At 49.0% G+C, this 19,036-nt stretch overlaps 1 protein-coding gene and 1 pseudogene across 1 annotated transcript in view; both read right to left on the reverse strand.

Moving 5' to 3' along the window:
- Window positions 1-19,036, reverse strand: part of LOC149327713 (uncharacterized) — a 37,122-nt gene that overhangs the window by 12,653 nt on the left and 5,433 nt on the right. The window contains exons 2-3 of the mRNA XM_089565071.1: window positions 14,092-14,270; window positions 13,227-13,320 (exon numbers count right to left, since the gene is read on the reverse strand). The gene's annotated coding sequence lies outside the window, so the exon portion shown is untranslated. The remainder of the gene's footprint in view (window positions 1-13,226; window positions 13,321-14,091; window positions 14,271-19,036) is intronic.
- LOC149327714 (uncharacterized) lies at window positions 1,954-11,733 on the reverse strand (annotated as a pseudogene).

Here is a 19,036-nt window from a genome sequence, read left to right on the forward strand (position 1 = left end):
TGTCGACACGGCTGCCGACAGCGTCTGCTAACGACAGTATGAGGCATTAAAGGCTTTCGCCTTAACCCTTTCAGTGCCAGGTTTTTTTACTCACATCTGCACACCCCCTGCCGGGTTTTTTTCGCATGTTAGTTTCCTGGAAATATTTTGCTAGTAACGGACTAAAATGCTCTGCAGGACATGTAGATATGTTTATTCAGGATAATCTTATAGATATTAGTTGTAATGAATCAAATCTTCCAGCACCAATCTGGCCAGTCGAATTTACTCCACTTACGCGGATTTTTCGCTGGCAGGGGGACTTCATCGCTGTCATCACTCGACAAGGCACTTTGGTGGGCTCCTTCCTCGTTCTCATTATCATTGGACTCCGAATTCACAAGCAATTTTGAATTTCTTCGTCCGTCAAAGCGCGGACGGGTGTGGCACATAGCCTCATGGCTGCTGTGCGCAGACCAAAACGAAGTGACTCGGATGTGAAAACATGCGCGCCATCTGTTGTTTAAAATTTATCCTACAAAATCTATGAATTTACAGAGTCTCTCCATAGATGGCGCTACATGTTTGCTTAGTTTTTTTTTACACAAGTATTATCGGGAGCGGCAGGGGGTGAGTTGAAAGGCCAAAACGAGTTAACTCGGGAGAGGCAGGGGGTGTGCATATGTGGTAGCCCGAGTTATCTCGGGAGTGGCAGATTAAGGGTTAATACCACTGACCTGCGGAAAAGCCTATGTGGGCCAAACGAGGAGGCGGCTGAGCACGCACGATCGCTAACCTAGGAGGCGCACACCTTTCGCAGCACTTAGGGTGCCTCGATGCGCGCGCCCTCTCCTCCGCTCTGTGCAGGGTGGGGACAACCGCATCGTCTGCTGTAGTGTCCGCCATATTTGAGCCCACTCGTTTCAAAACACTGGAGGTAAGCTTCTCTGCGCAGTGAAAGCCCCTTCACCATCGCGGCGAAACAGGTTCTGGAGGCAGAGATAGGGTGCAGCGCTGGGGACATCTATTGCAACCCCTTTCCTACAGGCTCCTGCCCTGTGTTGCTTTCACAATAAAGGGATTAGGGGCCGCACCCCCAAGCCATTACCGCAGGTTCAATGTACCCTCCCCGGGCTGCATTCCTGAAGGAAATTTGAAAAGCAGCTGCGCCAAGGTGCTCGCCTGGGCGTGCACACCATAACACATTGTTATAAAAGTCGTTCGCGCTGCACCCAACTCTTCTCCCTCGGACAGTTCGCGTCATCATCGTGAAGGTGTTTTTGTTATGCAGGAAAGCTGAATTACGGAGTTTTGTAAATTGTCTGGGGTTCAGTGCGCTGACTCGCAAAAACAGTGTTTACCTCGTTCGACGCAACGTATTTGTCAATATTAAACGCTGAGAATGATAAGGCTTAATAATGAGATATATTACCCCTACAGAATTAAGTGGACGCAATCTGTAGGCTCTTGGACAATCGTAGTCGTTAGGTCCTTGGCATCGCTTGTTTTAGGACACTTAATTTGCGCAGGTAAAAAAAAGAAGCAATGCTGTGGTACAGGAGTTTGCACTGTACCTGTAAATCCAATGCAGCTGCAGAATTCGTGAAGCCTTTTTCATGTAAGGTGGCCACTTTAACAAATCATGGAATAATTTCGGCACCTTCATACCTACACCGAAAACATTAAGTGAATGCGAACTTGAGTGTGAAAAATACTGTCATGAAAAGGCAAAAAAAAAACATATCTATCAACAGAGCATAAGTCGGCAAAATGCGCGTGTCTTATCGACTGAGGAAGTTGTTCTTATATAGTGTGAAGAATAAATGAGAAACGTAAATGAATAAATTTCACATACATAGGAGTTGTAATAATGCAGTGTATTTATGTTAGAAATTATTAAAGCTACTGTCAAAAAATAGGAGACAAGAGAACTATGGTGAATTTGGCATATATGCACAATATTTACAAATCCCTTCACGGCAGGCTGACGCCAGCACATGTTTTGCTTGCATGTCCATTGACTTTTTTTTTCTTCCAGTTGTCGCAGGTGTATTCGCAGCATGGGCGTCCGGAGGGGGGGGCAAGGGGGGGCGGCTGCACCCCCCTGGAAAATCACTCACTCGAACCGTGAGTGATGGCCGCACGTCAGGGGCGGCGGTGCGCTCAGCCAAAAGAGTAAAAGCGGCCCTGCTTCCACGCTTTGGGTCACATCTGCAAAGTGCCGCGTCCGGGGACGCGTCGTTGCAGACATACAGCGGCACCGGCGAGCATGTGTTTCGAGCCGTCTTGAGATGTGTGCCTGTTTCTTTGATCTCTGGAGAGATAGCGACACGGAGGCAGACAGTGCACACCCCGGCCACCGATGAATTCTTCAGGAGGGAGGGACAAATCAGCCGTGTCCATCCCCGCTTTGTCGGACTGCTCAGGGGCAAGCGGGCGATGAGTTGGCGCCGCCGCCGCTCGCTGTCTCCTCCGATCCACGGGAGAGCGCAGTTCGGTACAAGCGCCGCTTTCAGAATTTTCGGCAAAGGGGATTAGCTGCTTTTGTTCACGGCGACGCAGTCTCCAGAGGCGCCCCCACACCAGCGTTCCTTGCGTCTTCTCCGGAAACAGCGCCTTTGGTCAAGGCAGCCCGATGGCGCCTGCCTGGCTCGCCTGTCACCTCTGGCTGGGCCTCAAATCCCAACAGCGCCCATGTACTGTGCGATGTCAGTGCATGGTAAAGAGACCGTCCGTCCCTCATAGCCTGAGTCGTTTTGGGGCTCTGAACCTCATAAAAACACACAAAACAAATTTTCCGACCGGAGTGGCGAGTGTCCCTTCCCCTCGGAAGTCGCGCGGCGTTCCTTGCGTGTGCGCGCCTCTTTGTTTGTGCTTCGGTGTTTTTAGTGGCCGGTTGTCAACGAAGCTGAGAACAACCAAGACAGCGGACGAGAAAACGACGAGCGGCGGGTAGTGTGTGTGCAAATACTCGACTGTGCGGTTGCGCGAGCAAGATGGAGCGAGGTGTATGAAGCTGCGAGCGTGCATTTATCTTGTAAATAAGTTTTCGCTGCATACATAGTCATTTTTTGTTTTCAACGTACGCATTCAACCGTTTTTCCAATCAATGTGTATATATTTTTAACACTGCCAACCCCGAGGAACTCCATAGCCAGCTTTGTCTCGCGCGGTCCCGAATGATGGATATTCGACGCTTCTTCAAGCGTCAGCGGTTGTCTGACGAAGCATTATCCAAATGCGCCCCTGCAGATTCTGGTGTGACATGTGACAACGGTGTAGCATTTGAACAGAGTGATGCAAGCTTTTATCACCGGACAGTAGCTGATGTCGTCGACTCCATGGAAGGGACTCTGTCAACAGTGAGTTCAGGTGATGCAGCAGGCCGAGATGATTCCATTTCTCCTTTCTTGGGATTCAAGTCCGGATTTGACCAGAGCGATGCAACCTTTCATCACCGGACAGTAGCCGGCGTCGTCGTCTCCATGGAAGGAACTCCACCAGCGAGCTCCGGTCACGCAGTAAGCCGAAACGATTCCCTTTGTCCTTGCTTGGGATCGAAGTCCGGAGACAACATCAAGAAAACAAATAACTTGCCTCAAGAATATGACTTAGGAGAGTTTCTAGGCAAAGCTAAACTCACTGGCATACCGGACTTTTTGAAGTTACGTCTTCTTACTAAGCCATGGTCGCCAAATGTCACATATGATTTTAAGAAGGATGTAACACCTGGAAAGAGGCCTTTTCGACATCAGTGGCTGGGAGATTACGCCCCCTGGCTTGCGTACTCAGCGACAGCGAAAGGCGCCTTTTGTCGTTTTTGCGTCATTTTTCCTCCGCGTGTTCACCGGGGTACTCAAGGTAGTTTTATCGTGCGCGCTTTCAGTAACTACAGAAAAATGCACGAGGCGTGCAGGGATCACGTAAAATCCCAATGGCACCAGGAGGCAATGACGGCCTCACAGAACTTTATGGATGTGATGAAAGGCAAGCAGCTACCCGTTGTACAGCAGCTGAACAGAGCACTGCACGCGCAAGTTGAAAGGAACCGTGAGAAACTATTTCCAATAGTTTCCACCATTGTCTTTTGCGCGACGCATGACTTGCCGATTCGCGGCAAGCAGTCCGATAGTGGAGTCTTCAATGATCTGCTTGACTTTCGTGTAGAAGCTGGAGATACTCTACTTCAGGAGCACTTCGCTTCTTCTGCTGGCAATGCCAAGTACACTTCTGTCCGCGTCCAGAACGAGATCATCACAATCTGTGGCGACATCCTGAGAGAGCAGATAGTTACCGAAACTAACAAAGCGTTTGCTTTTTCCGTTCTTGCTGACGAAACTGCAGATATTTCAGGAAAAGAGCAGATGTCTATAGGCGTTCGCTTTATTGACAAGGCGGAAGTCGAAGTGTGCGTTCGAGAGCAGTTTTTGGGATTTGTAGAGCTGGAGCAATTAAACTCCGCTTGCATCGCCGCGGCAATCTTGAAGCTTTTGACGAATGTCGGACTGATTCTTTCGAACCTCGTTGGACAGGGGTACGATGGATGCTCTACAATGGCTGGAAAAGAAGCTGGAGTGAACAAAATTATACAAAAACAGTTCCCGAAGGCACTATTTTTCCACTGTGCAAGTCACAAACTAAATCTCGTCATCAACGATTTGAACGACGTCTCTGAAATTCGAAACACAATTGGGATAATCAAACAAACCATAAACTTCTTCCGCGAGAACGTGCTCCGGAGAAAATTGGTGCCCAACATTCCGATGCTGTGTGAGACAAGATGGTCTGCAAAGTACAAGTCTATTAGGATCTTCTCTCAGCATTACGTGGCCATAGTCGAAGCACTCGAGCAGCTCGCGTCCACGGAATCATGCTCGAACGCTGCAACTAGACAACGAGCTCACATCCTCTACTGCGCAACAACAAGCTCATCTTTCATCGTCTGCTTGCATATTGTAGCGAAGTACAGCGCTCGGCTCGAACCAGCTACGAACATTCTGCAAGGTATATCCATGGACTTCCATTCTGTGCATGGCCACATCACTGAGCTACAACGTATTTTTCGCGGCCACCGGACAAACGCTGTAGAGGAGTTCTCTAACATCATGAATGCAGCAAGGGAGGCAGCCAATCACTTAAATGTGGTGATATCTGTACCAAGACAAGTCTCTCGTCAGGCCCACCGAGACAACTACGGGATTCAGTCGCCAGAGGAATACTACCGTGTGGCAATATATGTGCCGTACTTGGACTCCCTCACTGCTTCTTTAGCTCGGCGCTTTTCTGAAAGCAATGAGAGGAGCTTCAAACTTCTCCAGCTGCATCCATCAAAAATGAAGCACTTGAGCCGTGTTGAGTTCGCTGTTCTCGCCGAAGAACTCCAGTGCTTTTACGGCATCGACAACTTCAAGGAAGAGGCCATCTCTTGGTACGAGATGTGGTGCAACAAAACTGGGGACCCATCAGAAATAACTTACTGCGAGCTTCTACATCAGGCCAAGACATTCTTCCCTGGTGTTGCAAAAGCCATTGAGGTGGCTCTGGCTTTGCCAGTTACTACCTGTACGGTCGAGCGCTCCTTCAGTACAATGAGGAGAGTGAAAACGTGGCTACGCTCAACGATGACAAACGACAGACTGGACGGCCTTTGTATGATGAGTGTGCACCGAGAGCGTGTAATGAAGCACAGAAATTAATTTATCACCAGTGTCATCACGCAATTCGCCCAGAAAAATCCGAGGCGTCTACAGTTTCTGTTCAAGGAAGACTGACTGAGTGACTGTCGTTGCGTGTTTGTGAACATATTGTGCTGTGTGCTGGTCATCAATCCGGGTGTGTCGAGAACCCGTATGCAGCAAGACTGAGCACTCTTCTCCACGAAGTGATAGTATCTTTTTGCATTTTTATTAATTTTAATTGTTTCTTCGTTGATAAACTCCAATGTATCTCTCCTAGCCTCGCTTTAATTTGCTGTTTGTAATTTTTATTTCATGCGTGTATTTTACTTATTTATTTTATTTGTATATAAATAAATAAATTTACTCCGCAAATAGTGCCTTTTTGCTACGAACATACCCCCCCCCCTCCGGCGCCAACAACCAATGGGGCCCCCCCTGCAAAAAATTCTGCGGACGCCCTTGATTCGCAGCCTAGTTCATCATCATCATTTATTTGACCCTTAAAGGCCCCTGGGGGGGTATTACATTAGGGGGGGGGGAGTAGTACATTCAACATGACTCACATTGGTGGGGAGAAAAAAAAGAACTAAAAAAGAACAAAAAAACACACAACAAAAGCATGAAGAGAAATAAAGTCACGAAAGGGAAATGAAACAATTTATACAGCAAGATAACACATCAGACGTTCTTTAAACCTTACTGGATCGCGTTCAATGACAACCGATTCTGGAAGCCGATTCCAGTCTCGAATAGCCGCTGGCAAAAAAGAGTTGTTAAAGGCATTAGTTGATCCGAGTAAACATTGGATGCTCATGGAGTTGAATAAACGGGATGACGTGCGCACAGGAGGGACTAGAAGGTACTCGCGTAGGTTAGGAAAATTGTGATATAATTTGTGCAATAAACATAAGCGAGAAACTTTGCGTCTAAGGGCTAGTGGGCTGATAGCTATGGATGACTTGATAGCGGTAATGCTGTAGTGAATATCGTAATCTGAAGTATTAAAGCGCGCCGCACGATTCTGAATGGATTCAATGGTGCTAATTAAGTAAGCCTGGTGAGGAGACCAAATTGCTGATGCGTACTCAAGCTTAGTGCGAATGAAAGTCTCGTATGCTAGTTTACGGATTGATTGCGGAGACAGTGAAAGTGACCTTCTAAAAAAAAAAAACCCAGCGATTTCGAGCATAGGTCGAGTATAACAACTTTTGAATGATTTCGTTGTGAACCTGGCATGTTTCAACATTAAACTGCACCATTTGTCTTAGGTATGTTATCACAGCCTGCAAAGGAGATTTCATAGTTAGAATGCTTTCCGCCCATTCTGTGAGGCCTTTAAAATGCTCTTCGCACGATTTCAGCACTTCCATAACTTCAGCACTGGGGTAATGCAGGTTGTCGCCATTCTCGATGTACTCCTTCAGCCTTGCGAGATATGCATATTCAGCGTCACTAGAACCAAGCAGAGCAGCTTTGCACTGCTCGCAATTATTTATGGCTTTCAGAACACCTTTAACGAGGAATCCGGCAATATGGAACAGGATGCTGCATTCAGTCGATGTTCAGGTTCAGTGAAAAGAATCTCCGAGTCATCGATTTCCTGTGTCTCGGCTTCAGCGAGCTCACGTTTTCCGTTTGACAGAAGGTCAACCAGATACTCGGAATCGTCAACAGTGTAGCTGGTGGTAGTCGGCGTGTGAAAAAATTGGCTTATGCACACAAGTTTCAGAGCGCATTTCATATCATAGGCGTCTAGGACAGGCTTCCTGAGACGAACCACAAAGAAAAGATTCTCAAGGCAATCTTGCAGCAGCCTGCTGGTGAGAAAGAAGCCGCACCCCTCCGAGTTCAGCAGAATGTCTCGCAGGCGAAGCACGACCGTTGTGGAGGCCCGCCTGCGATGGCTTCCACTGAGACGTGCTGCCCATGCTCATCCCTTGAAAGGTGTTTAGAGTTTCCAGAGCTCTATGATGCTTCGCCACATCTTGCACACTTAGGGCAACAGATAGATGACGCGACGACATTAATGTGTACCATTTTGATACGAGCTCTAAAAACCAAGCCGTTGTTTCTGCCTCTATGTCCAGCACTTTTTAAGGCGAAAGCCTTTAATGTCTCAGCGTTGTAAGCAGCAGTTGTCGACAGAAATGTCACGCTTTTCAGTTGGTCGAAATGGTCGTGACGTCACAGTGCGCCAAATTCAAACGGGGCCAATTGTACTTTGGCTAGTAACCATGCAACCAATTGAAGGGATCATACAGTGATGCTCCAAGTAAGTGGGACTGAGCTTAGTTAATTACTTAATTACCCAATTAGCCTAATTAACTTTTCTAGTCAGGCCATATACATAAATAAAACCGAGTAAGAAATTGGTCGAGCTCGGGAATCGAACCCCGGTCTTCGGAGTGCGAGACGAGCATGCTATCCACTCCGCCATGCCAGCTCGATCGTTTGGAATGAACAAAGGCGCGTCTAGTGAATACGGTGTCTTCGCTCACTGCCATCCTCCTCCCTTCCCTTCCGGCGAGGTTTAGCTGTCCACCGAGATATGAGAGAGAAATACATTTCCTTTCCTCAAAAACCAACTTTACCGACGAGCGAGGCGTAGAACCGAATGGGCGATGGCGTTCTATGGACTCCCTGGCAGCGTTGCAAGACGCTCTCCCGTTCCACTCTTAGAGGCGAAGCTTAACATCTTAGCCACACATCAGTGACCGCACTTTAGGTCAAAAAAAATTAGGAGTCACTTTGGCGACTAAAGTGGTGCAAGGCGAAAGCCTGAGTACAGCATTCTGCCACGAATGTGGTTGTGAATGATGATTCAAGTGCTACCAGCGAATGACGCGTCCATTGGCTGTCTGCGTGTGTTACTGATGTGTGGTTAACATGTTAAGCTTCGCCTGTAAGAGTGGAACGCGACAGCGTCTTGCAACGCTGCCAGGGAGTCCACAGAACGCCATCGCCAATTCGGCTGTACGCCTTGCTGGACGGTAAATTTATTTTTTGAGGAAAGGAAATGTATCTCTCTCGCATATCTGGGTGGACACCTGCACCTCGCCGTAAGGGAAAGGGGGAAGATGGGAGTGAACGAAGACGCCGTATTAGCTAGACGCGCCTTTGTTCATTCCAAACCATTCAGCTGGCATTACGGAGTGGCTAGCGTGCACGTATCGCACTCCGGAGACCCTGGTTCGATTCCCCAACTCGACCAATTTCGTTGTCGGTTTTATTGATTTATGCGGTCTAACTAGAAAGGTTAATTAGGCTATTTCATATTTATATCATTGTATTTCTATCCATCGTGTTCTGTCATTCACCTGTCAAATGTTGGAACTGTCTAGGATGTTCGACACAACGTATATGAAACGAGCAACGTCAAAACTGACTGGGGAAGTGCGTGGTGGTGGAGCGAACGCGGCTTCGTACTTATCTGTTTTTTCAGCAGCGTCTCCTTCCGCGGACGCTGTTGTCGCTGCGACCCGCATCTTTCTTTTCTTTTCCTCTGTGTTCTGACCACGACCTACTGTATAATGGGCGACCTGCGCATCGCGCCACCCTCTACGGGAGCGCGCGGCCGAAGAAATACCACGTGACCTCTGAGTAGGGACCAAGCCAGCCGGTAGGTGCCGCTAAAACTCACCCCCTCAGCAGCGTTGCACGCGCTTCGGCTGTGCCTGCAAGCGACCGGCGCCGGCGGCGCGGAGTTCCGCGGAATAGTTTGCGAAGCCATTATTTGGCATGAGAGATGGTTGCGGCAAGGTAAAGCCGCAGGCCAGTGAAATGAGAGTGGCAGTGTTGAGGGAAAGAGCTCCGGGGCTGGGGGGCGGCGGCGACGGCGGGAGGTCAGCCGCCGTCGTTCTTTCGACGGACGCGATTGCGACGACCAGTGGCGACGGCACTCGCCTTTTCTTGACATGTTTACGCAAAAGGCGTACTGGCGCTAAAAAACGAAGACAACACACACAACAGGACAGGACTGGCGCCAGTCCTGTCCTGTTGTGTGTGTTGTCTTCGTTTTTTTGGCGCCAGTCCTGTCCTGTTGTGTGTGTTGTCTTCGTTTTTTAGCGCCAGTACGCCTTTTGCGTAAACATGTCAAGCTACAACCAACTAGCTCAAATCAAAGTATTGCTGGATCGCCTTTTCTGCTCTTTAACCGCGTTTTCACTGTTTTTAGTTGGCGGGCGATAGCAGCACAGTTAGAGTAGATTGGCAGTCTCCCTTCTCGACTCCCGTGCACGTTCATTCCTCGGTGTTACGTATTTGGCGGGCAGGCTGTCGAGTGCAATACGTGAGCTCGGCCTCTTCCCCCTTGTTTTTTGTCGTGCGCTTAAGCTTTTGAACACAAACTTTAGTGATGAGTCTTTTGAAAGGGCGAGATTGTCAACTTTAATGCATGCAATATTTGTGGAAATTTTCAGGGTGAGCTGAGCTGCGAGTGTTCTGTTCATGCAGATTTAACAAATGATTCCAAAAGCATGTGCTCAAAAATAAGTGCCAGTGGTGCTTTATTGCGCCATCACAGAAATAAGTGCTATACTTTCAGTACTTTTCGAGGTTTCTTGTTCAATAATTTTCTTTTTGCATTGCGCTCAGTCAGCTGGCCAGTGAAGTTAGTGAGAAAGGGCCTCATGAATTTGTGACACACGAGCTTCACAAGCCTCATTCTATGGCCCACACTGTCATCCATGGAGCACTGAAACAGTGGATTTTTTTGCAGCTGACGGTAGCACCGCAGCTGCGGACCGTTTTAGTGGCTGCTGTCCTTCCACGGAAGGAAATCCCTGTTGACGTCCGCCCGCTCGACTTGCAGAGCGGCACGCAACAGTAGACCATACCGCGGGAAGATGTCGCAAACGCGGAGGCATTCGCCGCCACCCAAAGGCACACGGCACACCAAAGCTTCCTCCGGTTAAGTGACAACCTGCCTACTTAAAAAGAACTCTTCGGCACCCAGCTTAGCGGCCGCTCAGCACGTAAATCGAGGGTCCACGCGTGGTAGGTCGCAGTGCTCCGCAGCCGGTCGCCGTCTCGTCGGTTTCGTTAGTTTCGTCGTGGGGGTAGGGTGCCGTGGGGGTGAGTTACAGCGCCACTCTCGGCGGTGGCGGCTTAGAGAACTAAAAAATACAGCACAAGCAAAAGCAAAACTTCGGCGCTGGGGCGGCGGCGGACGCGCAGGTCGCCCATTATACAGTAGGTCGTGGTTCTGACCTCTTCATTCTCCTCTATCTTAATTAGGCTAATTGATTAATTAAGCAATTAACTAAACTCAATCCCACTTAGTTGGAGCATCACTATACGATCCCTTTGATTGGTTGCATGGTTACTAGCCAAAGTACAATTGGCCCCATTTGAAATTCGCGCACTGTGACGTCACGAGCATTTCGACCAATCGAAAAGCGTGACATTTTCTGTCGACAACTCCTGCTTACAACGATGAGGCATTAAAGGCTTCCGCCTTAAAAGTGCACCACCCACTCCCTGAATTTTGACGGGTGTCCACCGAGATATGTGAGACAGTTACTGCGTAATTTTCTTTCCTCAAATACAATTTTCATTTTCTTCATTACGGGCCATCTTTGTCTTTCTTCTTTCACTCCCACTTCCTCCCTTCCTCTACGGTGCGGTTCAGGTGTCCACCGAGATGACAGAGAATTACTGCGCCATTTCCTTTCCTCAAAAACCGTTCAAACGGCAAGGCATCGCGCCGAACGGGTGGTGGCGTTCCGTGGACTCCCTGGCAGCGCTACAACACGCTGTCGCGTTCCACTCCTAAAGGCGAAGCGAAGCTTAAGCGTCATTAAGTAGCAGTTAATTAGTGCTCAGGCATTAATAAGTAATTAACCATTAATTAGCGATTTGTCATCACTTAATAATTAGTACCCAATTACATGTGACGCCACCAGTGCCACAGAAGCAGTGAAAGTGGTGCTTAAAACGCTTCCGCCTCTACGCACTTTAGACAGTCAAAGTGCCCCCTGAATTTTTCCTTGATGAGGTATCGGATTGCACTGGGAGCTTCTCTGAAAAATTGTACGGCAAGTCCGACTGATTTTCGCAAAATACCCAGATGAGACATGTGCTTCAGAGAGCTTCGGTGCGAGCTTCAGCTCCCTTTCCTTGTCAAACTGCAGCACAGCATGTACATGATCAAGTTTCACTTCACGTGAGGGAAGATCGCACTGGCTGGTTGTTGCTTCACTTAATGTGAATACATGAGAGGTTATCAACTGACCTTTAATATTCTTCAAAACATGAGCAGCGTCTGCGTTAAAGAACAATTCCATTTCAGTAAGTGGTATTGAGCAGGTTGTCTTCGAATTTCGGTGGCTAGAAAAGCCGAGCTCACGCCACATCGCTCGATGTGAGGCGCCCATGTCGGACGTTACAACCCGAACTCTGAGGGAAATATCGGCGCAGAGTTGGACAACTTGCAGAACAATGTCCTTGAGCGTGCGGCCGTCCACATGGCTTCCAGTGAAGTGATAAGCATTAACCTGCTTCCATCGCTGGTTGAGACCTCAAACCATAAACACAAGAGCGTGATTAGCAGGCTCATCTGGCTTTTGTGGCAATGTCACTCCCCCATACACAATGTCTTCAGCGCGGTCAAGCTGAAACCCTCGGACAATCTCCATCTCATCGAGAAAGAGGACACAGTCTCTCTCTACATCTTCCATGCCTTGTGCCTTCGCTTGGATTGGAGAAGTTCAACAACGTCTGTTAGAATTCCTGGTGAGAACTTGAGCCATTGGAGGCGACGAGCCAGAGTTCTTTCTGCCGGAAGTGGGTAGCCGAGCTGTCTGAGAGTTCTGTAGCCCGACTTCCCGCAAGAAAACTTCAATTGAAGCCCCTGTTTAATAGTCTGCGGCGACCACATGCTTCCCTTGTTGCTTTCTCGGGAAAGTGCCCGAACTTGATCATTATTTAAAAATTTTATCCTTTTTTCAAAGTGCTCTACAGCGCTTTTTAGCTTTCGCACCTTCTTTCTAAGAGTTAATAGTCAAGTTGGCTTTTTTATGCAAGTTGTATATAGCTCTTTCTCACATCTTCCAGTTGTTTTCTCAGTTGAGCGAAACACCTGCTCGAGGAATGTACATCGCAGCTTTCATTTTGCTCTGTTTGTCCATCGCTAGGCTGATAGACAGCCTCTTCACTTAAGTTCGTTCCCTCAGGCGCTTTTCCGGAGCTACTTGGCTGTGAAGGATGACCTGATGCCGAAGGCTCATCGCAATCCGCAAAAACGCCAGGTCCTTGTTCCTGCACTGTTGAGTTTGATGTTGTTGATAGAGCGGGTGTGCCTCTCTTCTTTGGAGCTTTTATTTGGTGGTGAACCATAGCTGCGCAACCAACAGGAAATGTAAGAGTAAAAATGAGTGAAGTTTGTCAGAATTGCTCATTGTCGGCACTTATTTCATAGCTGTGCAAACGATAATCTTGAAGCGAACAGTTTAAGCTAGAAATGTTTGCACTTAGAAGTCCAGTTTTTTAGCGCTATTATTCTAACTCATGAGTCACAACAGTGATGCACATCATATTTGCCATCAATAATGAAAATATAGTGCAGCTTACGTCTGAACGAAAAGATGGCTGGAACAGCGTTTGCCTTTAGCAGGTTCCTTCCATCCGCGCGGTGATTCGCGTAGCAGTTGTCTTCGAAATGGGCCTGCATAAAAAAAATTAATTCAGTCGTCCAGTATGTAGTACAAACAGAAAGAAATCCCCCCTTTCAAAGATACACAAGCTCTGGCACTGCTTCAGCGATGTTAAGCAGTCGCGCACACTCGGCAGCTGCACTTATCAAATCCTAAAAGTCAGGCTTATAATGGCTGTGCATAGGAGAAATAGCCGGCACTGCACAATAACTGCGCCAACGTTAGAAATGCCAGATAGCTAGAAGCAACAAGCTTGAAGTCTAGCGAAGCTATATACGGAAGATCACATTGACGGGAGTTTTACCGAAAGTAACTAATTCCCGGCTTCGCCACACACCCTTGGAACGAATAAAAACTCTAAAAAACTACTGTCAACGTTTCTGACTCGTGTCTCTTGATGCGCGAGCTTTTAGGACCATTTGAAAAATTAATAAAGAACCTCCCGGCTCTAAGCTAGCCGATTACAAGCAAGCACTCTGTTATTGCATAAATGCCGGGCGCGACTGTGTATAACTAATGTTACTGTCAGTGGTGGTTATTAGCCTTTGCACAGAAATACAAAATGCATGTCCGCACCTGCGAGTCATGAAAATGATTCTCCGCCACTCATCTGCTGTACCATTTCGCCTTATATCATAAAAGATGCAGTCACGCAGCGTGCGTAGCTACAGCCTTTCCAGGAACACTATAGCACAACTTCTAGCACACATATTAAATGCAAACCTGCAGCGACAAGCATAACTACAAAAACTCTCAAGCGTTCAAATAATCACTGTACTTACACTGCATATGCGCGAAGAGTTTGCAGGCTGTCATTTGTCCCGCTTTATCTTCACCGTCCAGAGGAGCCTTCTTTCAGGGTCTCTTGGGAATGAAAGCGTCCTCCAGCCATTTCTTGAGTGGTCTGAGCACAGTGGCACGCAACAGCCAGGCATCTTGCCAGTTTTGCAGCCGAAGAAATCTGCGACCGGGCGGACGCGGGACCGACCCGTGGGGAAGCGAGGAGTGGGCTAAGAGGGCTTTCCTAAGAGGATGCAAATCACCCGCGTTGTTCCCGTCTTCAAGCAAGGTGATAAAACTGCACTGAATAATTATCGGCCTATATTGATACAGCTCAGAAGTGGACGAAGAAGAAGTGCTTCGCCATCTCGCTGGTGACGAGGAAGAAGAAGTGGTTCGTCTTCTTGCTGGTGACCGCTCGGCAGACTGGAGCAGTTCTTGTGTCTCTGTGTGCTGTGTAATATTCGTGACAAATCTGGTGGAGGTGCTGGGTACGCTTCCAGACCCGCGTAGGCTACCGACCAATACGGATCTCACCCCAGTTCACCAGCGCCGCGGCCGCCGCCTCCGTGGAGCGTCCCCTGAATTTGGACTCCTTCCGGCTGCAACCAGGGCGACGCAACCCCGGCCTTCGGAGGCACCAGCTGCCATGGCAACTGAGACCACGCTCCCGGCGCACATCCTCTGTCATCAGCCACGAACACCCCCGTCGTTTCATGGCGACGTGTTCGAGGACGCCGAGGATTGGCTCGAGATATTCGAACGGGTTGCCCGTTACAACGGCTGGAGTGACAACCGTAAGCTCCACAATGTCTATTTTGCACTTGAAGAGTCGGCTCGGACATGGTTCGAAAACCATGAAGCTTCGTTTACGTCCTGGGAAGCTTTCTGCCGCAATCTTAAAGCCACTTTTCCGAATGCAGACCGTCGAGAGCGAGCAGAAGCTGCGTTACACTCGCGCAACCAGCGCCACAACGAGAGTGTACGCATGTACTACGAGGACAAGACTCGCCTTTTTAAGCGCGCGGATCCCAACATGATAGAAGACAAGAAGCTTCGCCACCTCATGCGGGGTGTCAAGCAAGAGCTCTTCGCAGGACTCGTGCGCAGCCCACCAAGCACTGTGGCAGAGTTCCTCACCGAGGCGGCAACTATGGAGAAGACGCTGGAACAGCGAGCCCGCCAGTACAATCGCGACGTCAACACCTTCGGGCCTGATCCCATCTCCATGCCTCCCGGTATCGACGCGGCCTTTCTACGCGAGCTGGTCCGATCCGTCGTCAGAGAGGAACTGCAGGCCTTCCGTACGCCGTCCGAGACGCCATCTTTCACGCCACTGAGCGAAGTGATCCGGGACGAGGTGCGCCTGGCAGCACAACAGCACCAGATTTCCGAGGTTCCTCGCCAGCCTGATGCAAGGCCCACGTATGCGTCCGTCCTGCGCCAGGCCCCTGGGTACGACGTCACTGCCGCGACTCCAGCAGTGCTCTCGTCGAGCTCCCCTCGTGGTGACGCTCCGCCAGCCTATCAGCGGCCGCGAAAGAGTGAAGTGTGGCGTGCCCCGGATCGTCGGCCCCTCTGCTATCACTGTGGCGAGGCGGGTCACCTCTACAGGGCGTGCCCATACCGTCGCGTGGGCCTGCGTGGTTTCGCACCGGACGACCCGTGCCCTCAGAACGGGGAACGACCGCAGGAGATAGCATTCCATCTGTCGTCGCGCCAGAACCGCATCACGTCAGGCCACCAGGATGCTCGATCACCGTCGCCGCGACGCTACCGTTCTCCAAGCCCCCGTCAAGCCGCAGGCTACTCCGGACGCCGTTCTCCCAGTCCACGCCGGGAAAACTGATTCCAGCGGCCTCTGGAGGCAAGGCCGCTGATGCCGGGACTTGTGAAGATCCTCCTGCGCCACTACCACGCGACGATGTTTCTCCGGGAGCGAGTAGCGACAGCATCCGACGCGCTACCTCCGATTTGTGCGTCAAAATTGACGGAATCGACGTGACCGCTTTGCTGGATACTGGTGCCGACTATTCTGTCATGTGCCTGGCCCTTGCCGTACAACTGAAGAAAGTATTGACGGGGTGGTCGGGGCCTAGCATTCGCACTGCTGGGGGTCACCTGATTATCCCTGCCGGCAGGTGCACAGCCCGTGTCGATATCCGTGGTTTTGTGTACGTCGGCGAGTTTGTAGTCCTCCGTGAGTGTTCGAGGGACTTGATCCTCGGTCTTGACTTTCTCCACACGAACGGTGCTGTCATTGACCTCCACGAATCACGGGTCACGTTCTCGACGAAACGGGCCGTGGCACGCACTGACACAGACGATTCACGGTTCACTGCTCTGCGACTTGTTGACGACGACGTAATGGTGCCACCCCGGTCCAGTGTGCTAGTTCTCGTGAGGAATGATTTATTCCACGACTACGAAGGTGTCGCTGATAGCCACGTACCCCTGCTGCTCGAGAAAGGAGTAGCCATCGCTCGCGGGCTCGTCCAACTACAAGACGGTTGTGCTAGTGTGCTCCTTACAAATTTTGCCAACGAGTTGCAGCACCTCGCCAAGGGCACGGCTGTCGCCTTCCTGCATGACTTCGCTGTGGTGCCTCAAGTGTGCGCCCTGGAGACAAGCCCTGAAGACCAGGCCCCACCATGCTCTGTCCTTCCGTCCGTCAGAATCAATCCCGATTTGGCGCCTGAGCAGAAGGCTCTTCTCTCGGCGCTTCTAACCGACTTCGCGGGTTGTTTTGCCACAAGCTCCAGGGTCGGTCGTACGCCTGTCGCAAAGCATCGCATTATCACCGACGAGACTACACCACCCGTATGCCAGCGCCCATACCGCGTTTCTTCGACGGAACGCGAAGCCATTAAAAGGCAAGTGGACGAAATGCTCGCCGACGATGTCATTCAACCGTCGACAAGTCCATGGGCGTCACCGGTAGTCCTCGTGAAAAAGAAAGACAGCACCCTGAGATTTTGTGTCGATTACCGCAAACTGAACAACGTGACGAAAAAGGACGTTTACCCCGCACCTCCACCAGATTTGTCACGAATATTACACAGCACACAGAGACACAAGAACTGCTCCAGTCTGCCGAGCGGTCACCAGCAAGAAGACGAACCACTTCTTCTTCCTCGTCACCAGCGAGATGGCGAAGCACTTCTTCTTCGTCCACTTCTGAGCTGTATCAATATCACTAGTTCCAGTATTTTCTGAGGGCATTGAGAAGATAATGCATGAGCGATTACTCTCATTCTTCAACCGCCACCATTTGATTGCAGACTTTCAACATGGTTTTAGAAAGCATCGCTCTACGGAAACAGCCCTCCGGAGCCAAAAAGAAATAATTTTAGACGCGTTCAGGTGTAAGCATATGACATTAGGCATATATATAGACTTCTTAAGGCTAGACTTCTCTATATAGACTTCTCTAGACTTCTCTAAGATTTAATTAATCATTCCATCCTTCTGAACAAATTAGAAATGTATGGTGTGCGTGGAATCGCCCACTCGCTTTTGTCATCTTATCTGTCCCACAGGTCACAGTTTGTAGATGCCAATAACGCAATATCTTCACGGAAGGCAGTTACCACTGGTGTGCCGCAAGGAAGCATTTTGGGCCCACTTTTATTCTTAATTTACATAAATGACATTGCAAGCTGCACAGATAATGCTACAGTCGTTTCGTATGCCGATGACAGAACCATTTTTATTACAGGCAACGTGGAAACAGATTTAGAAATAAAGGCTAATAAGACGCTGTCTGACTTAGAACGCTGGTCCGCGATAAACTACTTAAAAATCAACCCGAAGAAAACAAAAGTAATCTTGCACACGCCTAGAGGTAAGATGTTGACAACTAATATGAATTTGTGTCTGGGCAGTGAGCAGTTAGGGATAGTGGACTCCGTTAACATCCTTGGGGTGCATTTTTCAAAGCACCTTACCTGGAATGAGCATGTTGATCACCTACAATCAAAATTGTCATCTGCCATTGGTGTCATTGCTCGTCTGCGTCGCATTCTCCCGACCAAGGTAAAATTAATGTTGTACAATGCACTTGTGGTATCTGTCATGCCGTATTGCATCGTGGTGTGGGGCAGAACTGGCGTGACAAACTTGCAGAAACTACATTTGCTACAAAAAAGAGCTGTACGTTACATAGCTGATGTCCATTATACATACTCCACAAAACCACTTTTTCCAAAATATGAAATTCTTCCTGTGTTTTGTTTTTATAATTATAAGTTGATGTGCTACAACGATTTTGTAAAGTTTGGCATTGATTACATAATTCATCTGGTAAAACTTCAAGAAAACACAAATATTCGTCATACCCGACATAAAGAAATGTGGTTTGTACACACCCCGAGAACCTCATATGATGAACAATCTCTGTCTTATACATTACCTTCGCTGTTAAACTTACTAGACCGACAAAATTTTGATCCCTCCAGAAACCGAAACTGTCGCATTAAACGTTTTTGTCAACTTCTTCATTTGCAAGACTAAACCATGCCTTCCTATTCGCCTAATTTTGTTCACCACTGTTGCTTATGTGTGTTGATTTATCTGTATTACCTTTTGTTGCTTCTCTGATTGATTGCCGTCTTGTTTCATTCTGTATTACCCGTTGCTTTGTGATATTTTTTCATTTTTGTGTAAGACTGGCCGTCATCCTGCTGTCATGCCAACTAACAAGGGGTCGGGACCTCGTCAAGCTGTTCGAGCTTTTAGTCCCGTACTCCTCCTTTTCTAAGGAAATAAAATGATTGATTGATTGATTGAAAAAAAAAATATGGCTGCCCTCCTCCGCGGCGGCGGCACTGACCCTTTCAAAGGAAGTCTCCACCCTGCACGGAGCGGCGGAGAGGGCGCGCGCATCGAGGCACCCTAGCAGCACTGCGCTGAGTGCTTCGTGTGTAATCGTGCGGCAGAACATGGGCC

The sequence above is a fragment of the Amblyomma mixtum genome, chromosome 10 (assembly GCF_055824585.1).
Source record: "Amblyomma mixtum isolate Tamu chromosome 10, ASM5582458v1, whole genome shotgun sequence".
Taxonomy (NCBI): Eukaryota; Metazoa; Arthropoda; class Arachnida; order Ixodida; family Ixodidae; genus Amblyomma; species Amblyomma mixtum.